At 45.6% G+C, this 19,813-nt stretch overlaps 1 protein-coding gene across 13 annotated transcripts in view; it reads left to right on the top strand.

The window, feature by feature from the left end:
* MBNL2 (muscleblind like splicing regulator 2) overlaps window positions 1-19,813 on the top strand; it is a 914,045-nt gene that overhangs the window by 316,060 nt on the left and 578,172 nt on the right. The window lies entirely within an intron of this gene.

The following is a 19,813-nucleotide window of genomic DNA, read 5'->3' on the forward strand; positions in this document are numbered from 1 at the left end:
AAATATGATTTATTTTCTATTCTGATACATTAAATGTAACTTATTGTGTGAGGTATGTCTCATTTGTTGTGTTTAATGTTGGTATTTTATGGTGTTTTGAAGATTATGAAAACCTAGAGGAAAACCACCAATTGGGGTAATCTGGGCCCGCTTTGAGCCTTGTCCATCATTGGTGGATCTCCCACAGGGCACTAGATGATATAGGAAATGGGTAGCGGGTAGGGATGGCTTCCGTGTAGTGTTCTAAATCTCTCCATATAATCTGCTTGATCACTGTGAAACTCTGTATGATGGTCTTACCTCCTTCCACTCATATTGCCATTTGAGTATCTCGCTGTAGCTTGTATGATTTTTAATGGAGATATGCTTTTTATATGCTGTTGTAAAACGGTTGATGTCAGATTTTTCAAGCAAGCACTTTTTTTTGTTTGTTCTCTATTTAGGGTCTAATTAAAGAGTACAACACATTTAAGGCCTATGCTTCACATGTAGGTATATAATTAAAGCACTAGCTCATGATTTACCCCATCACCCCGTCCTGGTTCTTGCATTTCTATTGCACTGGTATTCCCGAGGTGAATATATTCTTAAAATGATAGTCTATTTCCAAGAGGAGTTTGGAGTTCGTGTAAACACTGCTGGATATTCTTTTGCACAGCATGGTTTTTACCAAGAACATTTTTTTTATCATAGAAGTAACAAAAGTGATATGGGATGGTAGCATCATAAAATATTCTTAAATTAAGTGCATGAAAAATTGAGCATATTTGATCTAGTTAATCTCACTTCCTATTAGCGTGTGTGCTAGAATGGCATATTGTAGGATTTTAATAGATCATTCCTCAAACTTTACCCCCGCACCCCTCAAACTAGTGTTACGGCAATTGAAAAGTATTTTTTCTCGCATGCCATGTTGCTGATTTATTCTGTATTTTCTTATTTCTTTTTTTTCTCGTTACTCCTAGGTCCCATCCTGTTTACTCCAAACTGTATGGCGTCTCTCGCTAGGGACCGGAAACTGAACCTTCCCAGTCCTCTTTTCCACATCGACGGGAGCAGTCTAATTTCACCAGCGCTCCTGGGTTAGGCCTCAGGCTTTATAATTCCATGCGCACTTCCCCAGGATATTTTTTCCCCTTTTTTGTCCATAGGCAATTCTTCAGAGTTTAATGTACTCGGCTCTCTGGTGCCACACTCCATGGCGGCGGTGAGATTCAGCAGGTGTCCGGCCTGCAAGGGTTTCTTCCCCTCGTCTGATCCACACACGCTCTGCCTCAAGTGCCTTGGTCTGGACCACGGCAGGGACGGCTGCTTGTTGTGCAACACACTCGCCCCGCGTTCGTTGAAGAACCGCTTGGCCAGGTCGAGGGAGCTGTCCTCGAGATCACCACCGTTCGCCAGCAGGAAGACCAGGCCAAAGGTAGGCGCCCTGTGCTCCTCTGCACCCCGCAAGGGCGACACCCTCCCTGGGGAGCATTCAAGCGGGAGGGGCCTTCCAGGTCGTAAGACCAGCAAAGGGACCGAGGCTCAAAGCTCCCGGCTGACTGGTCCACAGGCCTGCCCGGTCCCACCGTTGAGGGGGCAGCAGAACTTCTACCGGGGACCTCCTCTAGGGGTTCTGCACTGATACTGGGCCTGATCCAAAGGGGGCACCTATATGCATTACCAGCGACATGGCCAAGGGCGTTCCGCCTACCAGGTACATATGAGGTGCTGGGAAGGTCAGAGCCATCGTAATCCACCGCGCAGGCGGAGGCTGATCCCAGTAGATCAGTTGTCACGCAGCACAGTACAGGATAACATAGCAGCGCAGCCTGACAAAATGGCGGTGCTTCCAGGGTCTTCCCATTCCATCACGCAGGCATTTGAACGCACGTCTAGGTGGGATTGGTCAACACCAGTTACCTGGTCCACCTCTTACCCAATGGCATCCGCACCGGGGCGATTCACAGAGCCCAACTATGACCGGCAGGGTGCGGCGAGAGCACAGGTACAGTTCCAAGTACCCAATCCCACGCCTGTATACTCTTCTACAGTTTGCAAGGACAGGTTCTTTGAAAGTTCCTTACCCTCATGAGATGGCCACCATCCTCGGGGGTCGGGTGTGATTCGACATGCTTCCTGCTGTACAGCCCAACCTCCTGTCATGCCCCGAGTACAGGCCCAGGTTCCTGCACCGCTCCAGGTTCATGTCGTCACGGCAGCTCCGCCCGCACGCAAACATCAGCACTGCCTGTCAGCGCCCCACAACTGCCCCCAACACACCCCCCAGCACCTGACCTGCAGGACACAGCGGGGGACACGGATGACGATGAGGATCAGAACACTCCTTCCTCTGCTAGGGCCATCCATGAGAGGCTATCAGGCGTCTCAGAGTATCTGGTTATCCCACAGCCGCAGGTTGAACAACCGGAGGCAGGGGTATTGACAGAAGTGCTAACTATCCGCATAACCTTAAGAACCGGCATACCTTTGCAGAAGGATGTCAAAGCTTTAGCCAAGAAAGGCTGGGTGAAGCCACACTCCACACAGCCTACCAATAAGTGCCTGGATGCCAAGTATAGGCATGCTAAGGGGGATGCTCTAGTTCTGTCAGTGCACCCGCAGCCGCATTCCTCAGTTGTTGCGGAGGCCTGTATGTATTCGAAGCCTCAGGCCTCCATGTCTGCCCCTACATCCGCCCTCCTAGGAAAGGCGGAAAAGCTCCTGGAGGCATATGGAAAGAAGATGTATTCCACTGCTACGCTCCACCTCGGGCCAATGTGGACGCCATGCGTGCCGTGGTTAATCAAAAACTTGGCGGGAGATAGCAGACTTCCTCCTGTCTCTTCCAGCACAGTCAGGTCAGATTCAAGGCGGGTCTGGCTGAGGCGAAGATAGTGACCCAGGATATCATGCAGTCTACGGTGGCACACACAGACATTGCTGGCAGGGCTATTTGTGTCGCCACCGACATGTGAAGGACTGTTTTTGGCTTAATGTGACTATGTTTAACCCGATGTGCAGGAACGCATTCTCGACCTGCCCTTTGATGGCTGGTTTCATTCAACAACGGACAAGGAGCTGGACAAAATGTAAAACCACTCTCAAACAGCTAAGTCTCTGTCGATTCTAGCCAAATCTGCCATCAAGACCTATATCCATAGTCGCCCACGCTTTGACAGAGGTCGTACCTTCGGTGGCTTCAGGGGGTTTCAGGAGCGCCGCTCCAGGCAGTCGGACAGGTCACCCAGCCAACAACCTGCCCCCCACCATAGATTGCAACAGCAACTCTCCTGACGGAGATCCGCTTGCTCATTGCGAGTCAGGGAGTGGAGGAGGTTCCAGCCTCACAGCGAGGCATGTGCTTCTATTCCTGTATCTTCGCCATATAGAAAAAGAACTAGGCTGCCTGAGAGTTATAGACCTTTCATCCTTGAACCTTTCCCTACCCCTCCAAAAGTTCAAGATGATTACTCCAGCACTCATTGCGGAGACACTGTGTGGGGGAGACTGGATGTGCTCCCTGGATCTGAACGATCCTTACCTACACGTCCTGATTTGGGAGCCCCCTTGATCCTTCCACAGGTTCAGGATCATGGGCTTTCATTTGCAAACAAGGTCCTACCTTTTGGCCTCAATTCGGCTCAGAGGGTCTTTACAAGTTTAATGAATGCTGTAGCAGCTCTCCTCAGGGGGGTAGGCCACCACATTTATCCATACCTCAACGACTGGCTCGTCTGAGCGGAGTCTCCCGAGGGAGTCTAGTGCACAGCTGCCACACTTACGCACATGCAGTACGATTTTGGGGTTCTCAACCTCAGGAAGTCACGGCTACTTCCCACACAGTCCTTAACATTCCTTGTGCTTATTTGGGATACAAGGGTGGACAGGATCTTCCCCTCGGAGGACAAGATCATGGCTACCAAGAAGGCCACAGGGCATTTTCTCAGCAGACCAGTAACCTTGGCGTGGTGGTACCAGCACCTGCTCGGAATAATGGCGGCTTGCCTCTTGGCGGTGCCAAATACAAGGCTCAAGGTGAGGCTGCAGCTGCATTTCTCAGCCTCTTGGAATCAGGAGACAGGCTCCCAAGCAGCTCCAGTCGGCGTTCCACAACCCCTTCACCAGGACCGTTCGTGGTGGCGGGCAGACACCAACCTGCTTGTGTGCTGGTCGTTCAGGCAACCGTCCCCAGAGATCACCATTACCACAGATACGTCCCTAGAGGGATTGGGGGGGGCTTCCTTGGACAGCCAGAGTGTCCATGGAGTCTGGTCATGGTAGGAACTGAAACACATCAACTGGCTCGATGATGGCCATCTGGCTTGCTCTCAAAGCGTTCCTTCCCATGGTCAGCAACATATCTGTTTGCATTCAGACAGACAGCACCACATGCATGTATTATATCAACAAGCCGGGAGGTACAAGGTCTCCACCTTTCTGCTGGCTGTCGATTGGCATATGGTAGTGGGCGCTAGCAAACATCTTATCGGCAGTCCACCTGCAGGGGGAATACAACTTGGAGGCAGACGGACTCAGCAGGCTGGCGGTCGACCACTACGAATGGCAGTTGAAACGAGGATGTCATGAGGGAGATATTAATCAGGTTGGGCCACCCGCAGGTGGACCTATTTGCCACCAAGAGCAACAAGACATGCCACCAGTTTGTGTCCTGGATGGGGCAAGGCAGGGACTCTCTGGGCGACACGTTTGCAGATTCAGTGTAACGACATGAGTGCATATGCCTTTCCCGCCACTCCGATGATTCGCAGGGTAATCTGCAAGGTAAAGGTGTCACGGAGGCTTCGGCTCATCTTGATAGCGCTGTGGTGGCCAGCCAGGCCTTGGTTCTCAGAACTCCTTGACTGTCTGTTCAACCGCCGGTCCCACTTCGGTTGGGTCCAGCACCCGCACTCTCCCAGCAGGGGGGCACCATGGTTCACCCGATCCGTACAAGTTAGCCCTGGCGGGGTGGTTCCTGAACAAGTCAACCTTAAACATCTGCGTCTGTCACAGGGCAACCTGGCTATCATTCAGGGGGCAAGAAGCGACACCACAAGTAGTCGGTACAAAAGCAAATGGACCAGGTTCTGTCACTGGGCCAATGCAAATAAGATGGATCCACTGGCATGCTCACATGACGACAGGTTCTCCTTCTCTGCGCATATAGCTCACTCCGGTGTGCAGGTATGGTATGATATATTTTATTTGTATCACGCTCATACACAAGTGTTTCAGAGCGTGACAAGGCAAGGGAGGGGAACAAGGGAGGACAAAACAATGATCTTACTAGGCCCCGCAAGTGCAGGGGAAGGGGAAGGGGGGAAAGTGCAAGGGAGAGGGGAGGATTGGAAAGGGCTGAGCAAGGGATAAAACTACAACTGGTAGTGCAGCCAGCAATGTGGCAAGTGCAAGGTTAAAGCGCAGATAAGGGGTGTCTGATAAGTGTAGGTAAGGGGACTATAGGGTTACAGATACATATCCAAGTGCAAGTGTTACCAGGATGCAGTACAGGTGTGTTGCTGGGTGGGCAGGGACCTGGGCCCGAGGCTCAGAGGGTAACCAGGTGCCCAGTGCCAAAGTAGACAGATCAGCAGGTGAGAGGCAGAGTGTAGGCAGAAGCAAAAAAGGTCTTGAGGTGCTTCCGGAACCAAAGATGATTCTCCTCCAGTTTCAGAGAGGCAGGGACCTGTCATACTTATCTAGCAGCCATAGGGGCCTACAAGAACTCCAAAGATAACTTCTTCTCCTCCAACCCGGTGGTCACGAAGCACTTGGCGGGTCTGACCAGATTGTATCCCCCAGTTAAGCATCCACATCCAGTCTGGGACCTTAACGTGGTGCTGGGCGCCCTGTCTCACAAGCCTTTCGAGCCCATGGCGTCTGTGGATATCAGGCTGGTTACTATAAGACTGCTCCATTAGCTGGTCTTCCATCAGCATGCAGGATCAGTGAAATGCAGGCGATGGTGGCTTCAGAGCCAAATACCACATTTCAAGGGACAAGGTGGTGCTCAGGAAGCACCCTGCATTTTTCCCTAACGTCGTGTCGTTTCACCATCATGAGGAGATGGTACTTCCAACTTTCTTTGCAGACCCAAAGGTTGAGGCTCGGAAGGTATTGCACTGTAGACGTGCTCTAAGATTTTACCTGGATAGGACAAAAAAGCTTCAGTGAATCTGATGTATGGTTGATCACTTTTGGCGGGGCCAAGCCATGTTTTCGGGCATCCAAGGTTTCTATAGCTAGGTAGATGGGGATGGCCATCAAGGAGGTGTATGAGGGGCAGCACAGGTCCTTGCTAGCCAACATGCACGCCCATGCCATCAGAGCTAAAGCCACGGCTGTGGCCTTCCAAAGACCCGTTCCAAGCAAGGTGGTTACTTGAGCTTCCCCATCAACCTTTTGCATTAACTACTGCTTGGATGCCATTGCCAGATCGGATGCAGCATTTGGCCAGGCAGTTTTGAAGAACTTGTTTTCTTAGAGGGGCATCTCTTCTCCCCAGGGCAGTGGCATTCAGTTGTAATCGCCCATACAGTATGGAGGGAAAGAGACTGGACGTAGGAGTAATTATGTTAATGACCGTAGTGACTAACATACTCCTAGTCCATAGTTCCCTTTCCTGCATAGGTCTCACCATCCACCCACTTAATAATCAATCCTGTGTCATTAGGCAATGTTAATATTTTCGACAACGTCAAAAGGGACTGAGTGGCGCCGGTGGGCGGAGTCAGGGGAGCGCATGCTCCCGGGGCTGCACACATCCAAATTTAAAGGGGAAGACATTATTTCTGGTGTGAAAGGTTTGTTTCCCATCCCTAGCGAGGGACGCCCATACAGTATGGAGGAAAAGGGACTATGGACTAGGAGTACCTTAGTCACTACGGTGAGTAACGTATAATTTTTTCTCTATTGCATTTAAACAAATTGTGAAGTAACCTATGTGTTGCATTTGGATGAATTGTGAAAGTTGCAAATGTGGTGCACTCGCATAATATGTTGTGAAGGTAACCTATGTGTTGAACATAGAAGAATGTTGAGGAACCCCAATAAATCCAATTTAGCAGAACGTGATGCTACTGTACACCGACCCTCTTACACTCCGCTATTCTGCGTACTCACCCTACAATACAGTACTAAATACACCATACCTCTACCGCAACAAAGCATAAACCACCACAAACTAGACACACAACAAGAAACCAGGCCAGCTTTCTCTTTCTTTCTCTTTCTTTCTCTTTCTTTCTCTTTCTTTCTCTTTCTTTCTCTCTCTTTCTGATTCTTTCTCTCTCTTTCTGATTCTTTCTTTCTTTCTTTCTTTCTTTCTTTCTTTCTTTCTTTCTTTCTTTCTTTCTTTCTTTCTCTCTCTTTCTCTCTCTTTCTCTCTCTTTCTCTCTCTTTCTCTCTCTTTCTCTCTCTTTCTCTCTCTTTCTCTCTCTAGAACGACTACAGGCTAAAAACTAACCAGAACACAGCGACTTTTAAGTCACAATAACATAACATTCCTTGTTAGTTTTCTCTGCTGTTTCTCATGTCAGCACTGAGGACCTGCGTGTAGTTTTATGGTTCTGGAGCTTATAAATTCAGCACTTGGTTTGAAAGCCGTGCAACAAATCTGTGTAGCTGCTTCTCTCATGGGCCCATCACAAGGGGCCTGCACGTTCATATATGGCTTGCCCTCTTTCTTTCTAATATGTTGATTCATGTTAAGGAAAAAACATCTATCTTGGACATGCTGTAGTGGAAATAAATGAGACTAAAATAAATTGGATTCCATGAAGATGCTACTTCATTTAATATAACTTGGCTGCTTCCACATTTTCAAGAAACGTTTCTTTTAGTATTTTCATACTTGGCGCCTTTCTCTTTTTGGCTTTTTGCAGGATGCACATATTTCCATTGGTGGGTTAAAGCAAGCCACCCCTTTAAAAAAGCTTAGTCTTTAAGAAACGTTTGCTTTTTCTAGATCCAAATTGTCCCAGTACACATCGAGATTGTTACTGGGTGTACCAAGATTTGTTTTAATCAAATTACTCCTGGTAGCTAGATTTTCTGATTCTGATGACTTTAACTCGATGAGGTCTTTGTGTGCTTTTGCAAAGTTGAACTGTGGCAATTCAGTCCCTGAATATCAAATCCTGTTTGCTTGTGTGCTTTGGGTTTAGTTTTGCAGTGTTATTTGGGTCTACCATCATGCTGTAGTCATGGATTTTATAAATCCCAAATGGTTGAAGGGGGAGTATTTTACGCCCAAATGTTTTTTAAGTTGGGAGTGAAATTCTTTTTTAGGGAGTAAAATAAAAAGTAAATCACATTCCCAATTGGAGTATTTGATAAACTGGTAAATTTGTTTTAGCTGGAAAATGGACATGTTTTGTAATCTTTTTTTTGCACTTATCTATACACAATAAAAGTTACAGGTTTACTTCAGGCAGTAACAATGGTAGTTTCTTCCTGTGGTACGTGCACTACTGGTCCAAACATATCCATGGAGCTGTGTTGGTGAAAATTGGGGCACAGAGTCCTACATCTCGTTTTCCTATTTTTTATGGGAAAATTTGTACTCCTTATTTTTTATATTTTGGGAGTATTTGGCCATCTTTACATAGTAAACGTGGCAGGTACGCCCCTTATCTGTAGGGCTGATCGGTGCCATTGCTGAAGAAGGCTGACAATATGCAAATCAGTCATGGTTCTTTCCCCTTCCTCGTGTGGGGCGGTCGAGCCCAAGCTGCTAGGCCAAGACCTCTCTGCATGAAGATTTGAGAATGTATAGACATGTTTTGGCCTTCTTGTGCTTGTAAGATGTATCATGATCTCCTAGGCACAATGCGCGAGGTGCCTGCATCTGGATATGCCACCTCTCACTTGGGTAGACTCACTGTACTCTAGACACCAACAGTGATGGGTGGAAAGATTAGGTTCATCATAGCCACTGGGATTCCTCTCTCTAACTTCCATTAACAGAGATGGGCTTAATAAACATGAAACAAAGCAATGTTAGCAGGGTAATTTGGAGAAACATAGTGATGAATAGGCAGGTACAGAGTGATGCCTCTAAATAGTTTTGGATAAAGGATTGCGGGCATTTAGTATGCTGCACATGGTAGTGCTTAAAATAAAGACTGGTGCTGTTGGAGATATTTATGCAGCCCCAATCAATGCAGGGAATTATTTCCCTCCCCAATCAAAAGCGCCACACCAATATTCTTTTAATGTTCAATCTAGTCCTGTCTCTGATTCATTCAGAACCTCACCCTTTAGCAATAGGTAAGCCAAGAACCAGGCCGGCGTATAGAAAGAATATATCTGTAATCGGGAGAATTAATATTTACACATCACACAATTCGCCACTTTCTCTGTGGCACCAAGACAAATCTTCAATACCAAGAACTCACCTTTTGGGAATAGACGTTAAGAAAAGATCCAAGATTACACCACATGTGCGTTTTTCACTTTTCGGTCTTGTGTAAATAAAACACAGATCAAATAAACAGTTCAATCAGTTTATCACACACAAAAACCCCTTGATGCCATCAATGGTGCAGCACCTTAAAACATGACAAGCTTGTAAGCTTGGCAATCCTTTTCACAGGGTTTAACTTAAATCACAGGTAACGCTTGCAATAGTAAAAGAAACGGTGCAGCACTCTTCTTTTTTATGAAAAAGAAAATATATATTTTTTTAGTTTTGACTTTACATGAGGAACAAAGCAAACAAGACAGAAAAACAAATCCAAATCCGTCCGTTGACACAGTACGTTTCACCCATGACATCCCAACCATGTGCAGTGCGTTGGACACATCTTATTTCAGCCTGCATCCTCCCATCTCTGCCAAATCTTTTTTGCTTTCCTAGGGTGCTCTCTGGCTGTATATATGCATTGTTCATTAACATACAAAATTCACATCAGCTTCCCATTCTGCAAAGAGTGGAATCACATTGGACCCCCACAGTTTTGCAAAATTGCGTTTAATCAATCCTGTTGTCGTGGAGAGGAATAATTTCTCAAAGCGTGTATTGTCCCGCTCCTCCTCAATACCCAGGAGCATCAGTCCCTAGGAATGGTGCGGCCCAAGACCGCAGTCAGCTTATTGCAGCAGCGTTGCCAGTATTCTTGAATTAGGGGACGTGCCCACAGGATATGAAAGAAGGTGCCCTCTTCCTGCCGACAGCGCAAGCATTTGGGTTCAGTGGCCCTGTTCCATTGATGCAGTGCAACTTGCGGGTAATACAGCTTATTCAGGATTTTCAGCTGAATCAGTCGGAGTCTTGCAGAGATTGCGGCCTCCCCCGGGTACATTAGTACCGCCAAACAGTCCTCTGGCTGTATCGGTCCAATATCCCTTTCCCATTTAAGTTTCAGATTGCACAGTTCAGGTGTGGCAAAGAAGGATAAAACCGTGTACATGACCGAGGTAAGTCTGCTAGTTATATTGTCTACCACTATGTTCCTTTCTAGCGGTGTACACTCTGGCATGTTTGACAATAAGGGGAGGTGTGTGTGCATTGCATGCGCTAGTTTGAGATGGCGATATCGCTCCATGACAGGGAGACCAAATCGTACGGATAGGTCCTCAAAGGATGTCAGTTTTCCATTTATGATTACATCTCTGATTTTTATTATGCCCACTGATGTCCGCCACGGTCACAGTTTGCATAGTTCGGGTAAATTGCTGTTTCCTCATAATGTTTGCACCAGAGTGATTTTCCTGTCCCAGCCGACATGCTTGAGTGTTTCTCCAGACTAGGGCAATGTGTGTTGTCATCGTGCGGGGAAGGGGCCTTGGTAGCTTCCTATAAAGGCAAACAAGTGGGGGGGGGGTACAACCTGCACCGCAGTGATCTCTGCTCGCATGTGGGGCAGTTCTTTATCTCCGTGCAGGATATCGTTCACCACCGCTATATGACTAGCCCAGTAGTATGATTGCAAGTGTGCCAACCCAATGCCGCATTCCCAGACGGAACGTTGTAGTGTTTGTAATGTGATTTGTGCATGTCCTCCACCCCATAACAGCGTCCTGAGAGTGCTATCAATTCTGTGGAATTCAAGATCTGGGATTTGGAGTTGGGCATTTTGGAGGATGTATTGAAAGTGTGGTAATGCCAGCATTTTAAAGAGCGCCGCTCTCTCCAGTAACGTCACCCAGTGTCGGACATTCGCAATAAACCTCCCAGTGACCGGGCGCAGGTTTCTGACCACATATTGCGAGAGATTTGACGTGATTTGGATTCCCAGGTAGCAGAAATGTTCTGGTTCTATGCGCTATGGGCAATGCAGAGGAAATACTTTTGTTGCCCCTCGCACTGGGAAGATTTGTGCATTTGTTCCAGTTCATTTTTAGCCCACTGAAGGACCCATATTCAAGTATGTTCGTGACTTCAGGACAAGAGAGGACCGCGTCCCCCAGATATATCAGAAGGTTGTCTGCATATAAGGAGACCCTTTCCTCCACGCCCTCCGGCCAGCAGAAACCTTTCCATGAGGTTGTGGAGCACAGTACTATGGCTAGGGGTTCAATGATTAATGCAAAGAGTAGTGGTGATAAGGGACACCGCTGTCGCGTTTCTTTTCCCCAGTTGGAAGAGCCGTGAGGGCCACCCATTCACTCTAACCTCCGCCATCAGAGTTTCGTACAGAAGGCAGATTCACCACAGAAAGATTCCCCAAATCCCATTCTGAGCATGATTTCCCAAAGGGCCTCCCAAAAAAAGTCAAAGGCTTTTTCAAAGTTGATAGCCAGTAGTGCCAGGGGTCCTGAAGCGCAGAGGCTTTCTCCAGCACCAGATAAAGTCTGCGGATATTCATGCATGTGGACCTTTATGGCATGAATCCACATTGATCTCGATGGACCAGTGATGTATTACCTTCTATAACCTGTTTGCGAGCACTTTCGCCAAGATTTCTGTTTCACTGTTAATCAACGAAATCGGTCTGTATGAGCTGCACTGTTCCGGGGGTTTATTCTGTTTTGGGATGACAATTATGCAAGCTTTGCAGAGATCTGGGGATAGCACCCCTTGCTCCCTATAGTGCATGAACATCTTGAGTAGATGTGGGGCCATCCCGTTCCCTTCTTCCATATGTCGATCGGGAATCCATTGGGTCCCGGCGACTTCCCTGATTGCAATTGCGACAAGGCCGTCAGTTTCGTCCTCCGTGATGTCAGTGATCAGTAGTTATTTGCGTGGGGTTCAGGCAGGGAAGTGCAATCCCATCAAGCACGGTAATGCTGATAGGTTCACTCGGGTACTTGTATAGGTCAGCATAATGGTCCGCAAAGCCTTCAGCAGTCTTGCAGTCGGATTTTAATAGTACCTGTTGTGTTTTTTTAATTTCCCTGACGTGCCAGTGGCCTGTGTCCCTATGTTCAATCCAGGCAAGAATCTTTCCTGCCTTATCCCCTGTTTCGTACAGTCTGGTACGCATCTCTGAATGTGCTTGCTTAGCATTGTCTAGGGCAACGTTGTGGAGGTGTTCCCTGGCGGCCAAGAGGGAGCGGTGCGTATCCTGGGACCCATTGGCTATATGCTCAGCTTCTTTTTGCAGAACTTCCTGTTCTGCCTCCACTATTGTTCCTTGGTGGGCTTTCCTGTGAGCCGATGTGCAGGAGAGAATTGCCCCCCTGCCCCCCCCCCCCCCGAGAACTGGTTTATAGGCTTCCCACAGCTGGGTTTTCCACTGTTCCTGTGTTCAGCTCAATTTATGTGGTGGTAGGCCCTTGAATACTATCGACAAATTCTGGGAAGCCCAGGTAATAGCTATTTAGATGCCATGTGGGGGGGCGTGGCCTATTTGACAGGTGGAGCACTCTTTATTTAATTTTCCTGTGCAACTGTCAATGCTCGGAATGTTACAGCACAGAAAACCTTTTAGATCAACACTTTAATGTATATAGAACCCTTCTCCCTTCACCATTATGCCATGAAGAATGTCCCTTATATCAGGAGTCACTTTCCCACTCTAGTAGAGAGTATGCTTTTCACTTTGGGACTTTACTTTATTTAATTTTGGCAACACACTTTTCTGCCCAGCACAAAAACCCAGATTTTCAGTACCCCTCTGCTTTATGGTAGGGCCTCAGGCATGGTGAACAGTTAGAAATTTCATTTTTAGGCACCCCTCCCTTTAGGGAATTTTGGGATTGACAAAAAGAAATGCGAGTCCCCAATTACTTTACCAGACTATATTTGTTTGCACACTGGAAGTAATGTTGTTGATTTTGAATGTCAACAAAATCACCCTGTCTCTGTTGGCTATACAGGAATTATTACTTGGTAAGAAAATGCCAGGGATCTTCTTTGACTGCCCACCCAATCAATAATGGAAGATATTAAGTCATGCAGCCCCCCACAAGTTTGGTTGGACAGGTTTACTTGCTTAGAATCTGGGTGTCATACTCAGGAAAAAGACATCAAGCCTGGATCCATCTCATAGGGAAAGGACAGTTATCTGGTCAGATGGCCTCTCCAGGTTCAATCATTGATACCTCGAGCATCAATCACCTTTGATTTGCCTCTCCTGGTATGAGTCCCAGCTTCTGGCTATCACTGGTTTTCTTCCTCCCATGCAATCTTGGTTCTCCAATAGTTCAGCTCAGATCATATCCGACCGCTCTCCCTGATTCCTGTTGTTCGTCACATTTATACATTTTTCATCACATCCCAAATGATCAGGTACTAGATAATTGGTTAGGGTTTGGATTGGACATCTATTGTCCACCCCATTGCAATCATTGGTTCCTTTGTTACTGGGTATCATCCCTGTGAATTCCCTGTGAATTTGACTCCACCCATCTGGGATAGCATTTTCATAGTTTCAAATATGCAGTGAAAAACTACAATTTTGCAAAAACTTACAAATAAGCATTCCATAATATATATTTTTGGATTTACCTCTTCTTGCCAGACTTAATTAAATGAGTCCTGTGTCGGCACGAGTATGCAGGTTCGAATGACCGTTTTTCGTGAATTACTCAAAGTCGCTGTCCCAAAACTTTACATACAGTTAAATAATTCACTAAACTATCTCCCAAAATCTTTGCTTCATGACATTTTCGGGGAAGCTAGAATCCCATTTCAGCTTATAATTTATGGTCACATTTTTGGGGGATTAGTCTAATTAGATGGGTCTGTTCATAAGCGTTTTAATGAGACCTGGACAAAGTATGATTTTGCATGTAACCTATGGCAATCTACTGATATGCATAATATTATATCCACAGAACTGTACAACAAACTTCCCGTGTGATTTGGCCATATGCTTCCTTTGTTGACAGAATGGATCATCTGTTGCTTCTCTTCAAGAGCAGAGAGGATTGATCCACCTCCATGCACATGGGAAATCCTTCGGGATAGGTCTGCGGTCATCTGAGAGTAGATACCACGAATTTGGATTTTATTTTCATTATTCAGAGTTCAATCCATTAAGGGCTGCCTGTTTGTTTTTACAGGGCCATCTGTTGACTTCATCACCCCTTTAGTGTGGCCCAAGCTCCACCCCTTTTTGTGCCTCTTTGAGCTTCAAAGACTTTCCCTGTGCAATGCCTGGGCTGTAATTTTGGCCTAGCACATCTTTTCTTCATGCACAGAAAACTAGTATTTGTAAAGTTTACAATTCCTTCACACACTGGTCTGCTTTAACATCTCGCATCATGCCATCAATGTCCAACTTTAAATTATACCTTAGTTTAAACTGCACAGGTCATTTCTATTCCCAATGCAATGGTCTTCATTTTCCCATGCTGCAAAATGAGTTCATATCTATTTTTCCATGGAAGATTTCATTTTGTGAAAAGTGACTTTCCTTTATCATAATGTAATGAAAAGTAGGCCCAATTTCTTTTCCGTCTTATCATTCGCGCATGGCACACTTAATTTTAGTCTTCCTGTTTCTGACAACACTGTTGGTGTATTTGGCGTGTTGAATTTTACATGCTGGCCTTTCAGTCTGCCAATCGAGCATGTTTTCAAACTCCACAACAGCATTTCTGCATTTTTAGTCCCCAGTCAGCCAAAAAGCAGTTTCTTTGTCTTAGAGCTACCTTTAAATCCCACAGTGCCTAGAAGCAAGGTATGCTCCTATCTGCCTTTCCTATGTATAAGTAACACGTATGCTAGTTTATTTATTGAATATGTACAAGGCACACTATACAGCAAAAAGCTGTTTCCAGTCGAGACAATTTGAGCACTTGTGCTTTCAACTACTTTCTGAAATCCAAGTCATGTAGGTTAGCTCCCCTCTTTATTCGTTTGACTTTATTGCATTTCGAAAACCAGGGATCCAAGGGCTTTATTGCTTTTCCAAAACCAGGGACCGCCTTTGATGCCTCAAGGGTGGTTTCTTTTGAGCCGAATGTGGTTTTTCCGCTGTGTAATGGGGTGCATGTTTCAATGCGTATGCTAGGTGCTTGCTCCTACAAGCATTCTGTAGAGAAAAAAATATTTTGATCTTTGTTCCAACCCATCTCGTCCATAGTTTTTGGATTTTCTACCCTACGTAGAAGGGACGCGCACTTTTGTGCAGCACCAACATTCTTTATTGCTTTTATGTGTACGCCAGGCCGGGCCCCTGCATCAAAGCGTGCATCCTCAAGCCCCCCAGCCCCCTTCCTGGTTTCCGAGTTCTAACATCTGACAAATAAGTACATTTACGGTTTATTTATTTATTGTGACCAAAGATATGCATTTGTTTGTTTAAAAAAGTAAGTAGGGCTTCTTACTAATATCATATGGGCCAATTCCCTTTTTCTCCCAGCTTATCCTCATTATACAATCCACTATTTTCATCGACGAAGAGGGAAAGCCTTTTAACATACCATATATGCAGTTCCTCTTTGGTTGTGACCTGTGCAGCCAGTTCTCATTTGAAACGCAATTTTTGAACTTTCCTCTTTGCGATTATATTTGGGGCTAGACTTACTGATACTAGGGTCAACTTTCATGATGTTGCCAGATCTGGGACTTTTTTGGGGGCTAGATGTTGTACCACTTGTACTGAGGTTTCCCATAGTATGGGCTAAATCGATCACTGACTAAGTTGACTAAGTTAGCCACTGGGTTCACAACTGCGGGACAAACCCAACCGGTTGGTAGTGCCTGTGTTTCCCATGAATAACACAATGGATGTCTCGGATGCTAAGTGAGGGACCCATGACACTCCCAAAAATCAGTCTGTTTTGGCTTCACAAACTTACTGGTCATATGGTATGCTATCCAGGTATGGACTTTTGGCAGTGTCTCAAATTGTTGTACAACAAAATGACAGATGATGGCATGTCGCAAAGATGACATTTGTAAGTTCCTTTTCCTCTGCTGCTGAGCCTACAGAGACCGTAGGTAAGCGAGGCAGCGGCCTTCCCTGCCAAGTGTTTCTTTTGGGGATAGATGCCTTTACTCCCTCGGGTGAAGTGGGCAGAACATAACAGAATGTCCCTGGCACCTACTCTTCCCCCTCAGGCCACTTGGTCTCCTCTGCAGTATGTGGAGCTGTGGTTAGTGCATCCGAGAAACGCTCCACACCGATATGCTCAAAGTCAAATTTAAAAGCCTTCCTCCTCGCCACAGTTATCATCTTAACCTATGTTTAATCTGCCTTTGCGCCAAAAGATTTTCCTCGCCTATAACCTGCCCCTCACTTTCTCTGCCTCACTCATAACACTTCTTCCATCATGGTCACATCCCTAATAAAGCTGCCGTACCACCTACCTGCACTAACAAATGTCAAATGTTGATTGTCGTTAAGTCTATGTAAATCATTCATGTAATTGTCCCTGGTGATTTATTTTACTCCCCACCACTACCTGGCCAGAATGTCACTCAAACTCACCCATTTGTAAGTAGCTCACTGCTTACCAGCTATCTTTTGCAATCAAAATATTTATATACACGGAGGAATGGACAATTTAAATAAACGGCTTTCTGTCAGCATGTCGTATTCTTGGGCTTGGTTTCCACCATGGATAACGCCTCAGCCTGTGGCAGAGGATAGCTTGATTACTTTCTTTTCCTCCTGCTTCCATATGCATATGGGGCAGGTGAAAACGTATTCTAGAGAGATGCTTGCTGATGTGATTCCAGTTGTGCCTCCAATTCTTGAGCCACTGCTGGTTATACCACAGCATGGGGTTCGGTCTATGGAGGCCCCTGTCTTTCACCTCCTGAACCTCAGCCCATACCAGACCTAAAGGTTACTCATCAAGGCGACCCAGATGTGAGCCAGCCCGTCAAGACAGGTGAAGGGCGGTGAGCCTCTGGATTGAGGGTAAGGAAGAAGTGTCTTAGTTGGTACAGACCTTCCACGAACGGATTATGGGGCAGATTGAGTTCTTAAAGGCTGGGGCTGTTTCTATTAAGGCTTCAAAAACTCTTGGATTTCTTTGCGAAATAATGTGTTGGCTGAGGAATGAAAAATCTGCAACCCCACTCAATTCAACCAGTTAACAGGAGAATTTACCTGTGGTATCGGCTATTGTCTACCGAGCAAGTGCGATAGACCAACATCCACCAGCTTTTTTCGCCAGTGGCCACTTAATATTTTAAGGCTTTAGACTCTGTGCCACAATTCTTAGCAAGCGGACAGCACCATAAAAGCCTTTGAGAAGGTGTACTTAGATTCCAGACTTTTAGGTGAGACAGGCCAGTGCAGACATGCGTCCGGCAGCTACGAGCTAAAGGCTTAGGTGGAACATTTTTGTAAAGTTCGTACCTACTAACAAGTGGGGACAATTCAGGGCAGAGCTGGTAGATGCAAAAATGATTGCCAAGGATATGTTCTGTCCGGGGGCATAGAATTGGGCACAAATCTCTAGGCAAAGTTAGCTTCATGCCCCAACATTCAAGATCGGTCCAGGAAACGATGTAAGATTTTCCGAATGATGGTGCAGATTTGTTCCACAGTTCAACTGACTGAGAACGTGGCAAGAAAAAGGCACGCACATTAACTGCCAAGTCTTTGTCCTGCTAGGTCCCAAAGTCTGTCCATCACAGGAAACCTAAGCCCATGAGTAAACATTATGATGGTATAAATAAAGTAAAGGAACAACATGATACACCCCTTGGTCAGCAAAACTGTCAACGCTTTCAAGGCCCACAGGGACGCTGAGCAGAGGAGAGAACTATCAAAGGGTATAAGTAATGGGTGAAAACATCAAACTAACACACAAATCCAGCTAAATGGTGTTCAGACAGTGGTAGCAAAGCCAAAGGATGATATGCCTATGGAAAGGGTACTCAAGACTAAAAAGACTGCTTTAAGTCTAATGGAAATGACCATACTTTACAGTCTTTGAAAATGGTATTACTGAACACAAGATCCCTGCTAAAGCACGCCATAGAAGTATCCTCTTACATCAGCAATCGGGACATTGATGCGTGTGCTATCACTGAAACGTGGAGTTACGAACCAGCTGGACCAATGTTAACCCTAGCCATTCCCGAAGGATACAGCATAGTACAACAACACAGGACCACAGGGAAAGGAGGAGGAGGAGCCTTCTTTTACAAATCTCCGTGGATATATGGGAAGGAGAGCTCATCTGCAAGGAAGGAATTGAGATCAAGCACATTAAAGTTAGAACTAACACTGAAACTACAATAAATAGGGTGGTGGTCTATAGACCTCCAAATCCTATGCCAGACTTAGCCAGCCAATTTGCAGATAACCTATTGCCACTGTTGAAAGTAAATACTAAATTAGTGGTACTCTGAGACCTAAATCTATGGCTGGGAAATTAAAATGATCCGGCAGCTAAAAAACTGGGAGATTCCTTCGAGAATCTGGGTTTTATCCAACATGTCAGAACCCATTCATGAGAAGGGAAAGACCCTGGACTGGATAGCTGTGCATAACACTGTAATTAAAGATGTTGATGTTCAGCCTTGTCCATGGTCTGAACATTGTTTCGTCCAATTTTTAGGAGACTCTAATAAACCCATTCAACTGAAAACCAAAGGGAAACTACCCATCATGGCAAGAAATCTAAAATAAAACTCACAGCTACGGCTCTAGAACCTTGGCTAAAAACACTCTGAAGAAACTACTAATGCAAGCACCACCGAGGAGATGCTAGTTACATATAATAATACAAGATAATAAAAGCAGCCATAAATACACTAGCCCCAGAAAATTCCAAGAAAGTAGTAGAGAGAACAATGTATGGTTCTCACCAGAGCTACATAAACTCAAGTCTATGAAACGGAAAGCTTTCAATATATGGAAACTAACAAAAAGTCCGGCTGAGAAGGAGTTGTTTAGAGTGGCTACTAAGGAACTCAGATGAGCCATAATTTCAGCAAAGAAGGATTTTTATAACGAAAAAATCTTAAATGCACAATCTAGTTCTAAAAAAACTCTTTAAAATATCAGAGATTTAGAAAAACCATGTAGAGAAAATATAGGCATTATTGAAATAAAATGATTGGTGCAGAGGAGATTATACGAGGCACTAAACCAGTTCAGCTTTACGCCAGTGACTGAAACTGAACTAGTAAAAATCATTGCTGCACTCAAACCTACAGTGTGCAAAGGGGACGCATGCCCAGCTATGACTATAAACAAATGCACTCCTAAATTGCTTGGTGTACTAGGTACATTTACTATGTACTATGTCCTCTAATTAAAAAAACAGAGTTATGTCCTAAAACAGCATTAAATTACCGACCCATCACAAATGCACCGTTCTTACTCATGATTCTTGATCGGGTAGCGTATTTACAGCTGTCGACATTCCTTAAGAAAAATATACTGAATGAATGGTAATCAGGTTTTAGACCAGAACATAGCACAGAATCGGCATTGCTGGATTTAAAATCACAAATATTGCAATA

This window comes from Ambystoma mexicanum, chromosome 7q, assembly GCF_040938575.1.
Source record: "Ambystoma mexicanum isolate Mex_15411 chromosome 7q, UKY_AmexF1_1, whole genome shotgun sequence".
Taxonomy (NCBI): Eukaryota; Metazoa; Chordata; class Amphibia; order Caudata; family Ambystomatidae; genus Ambystoma; species Ambystoma mexicanum.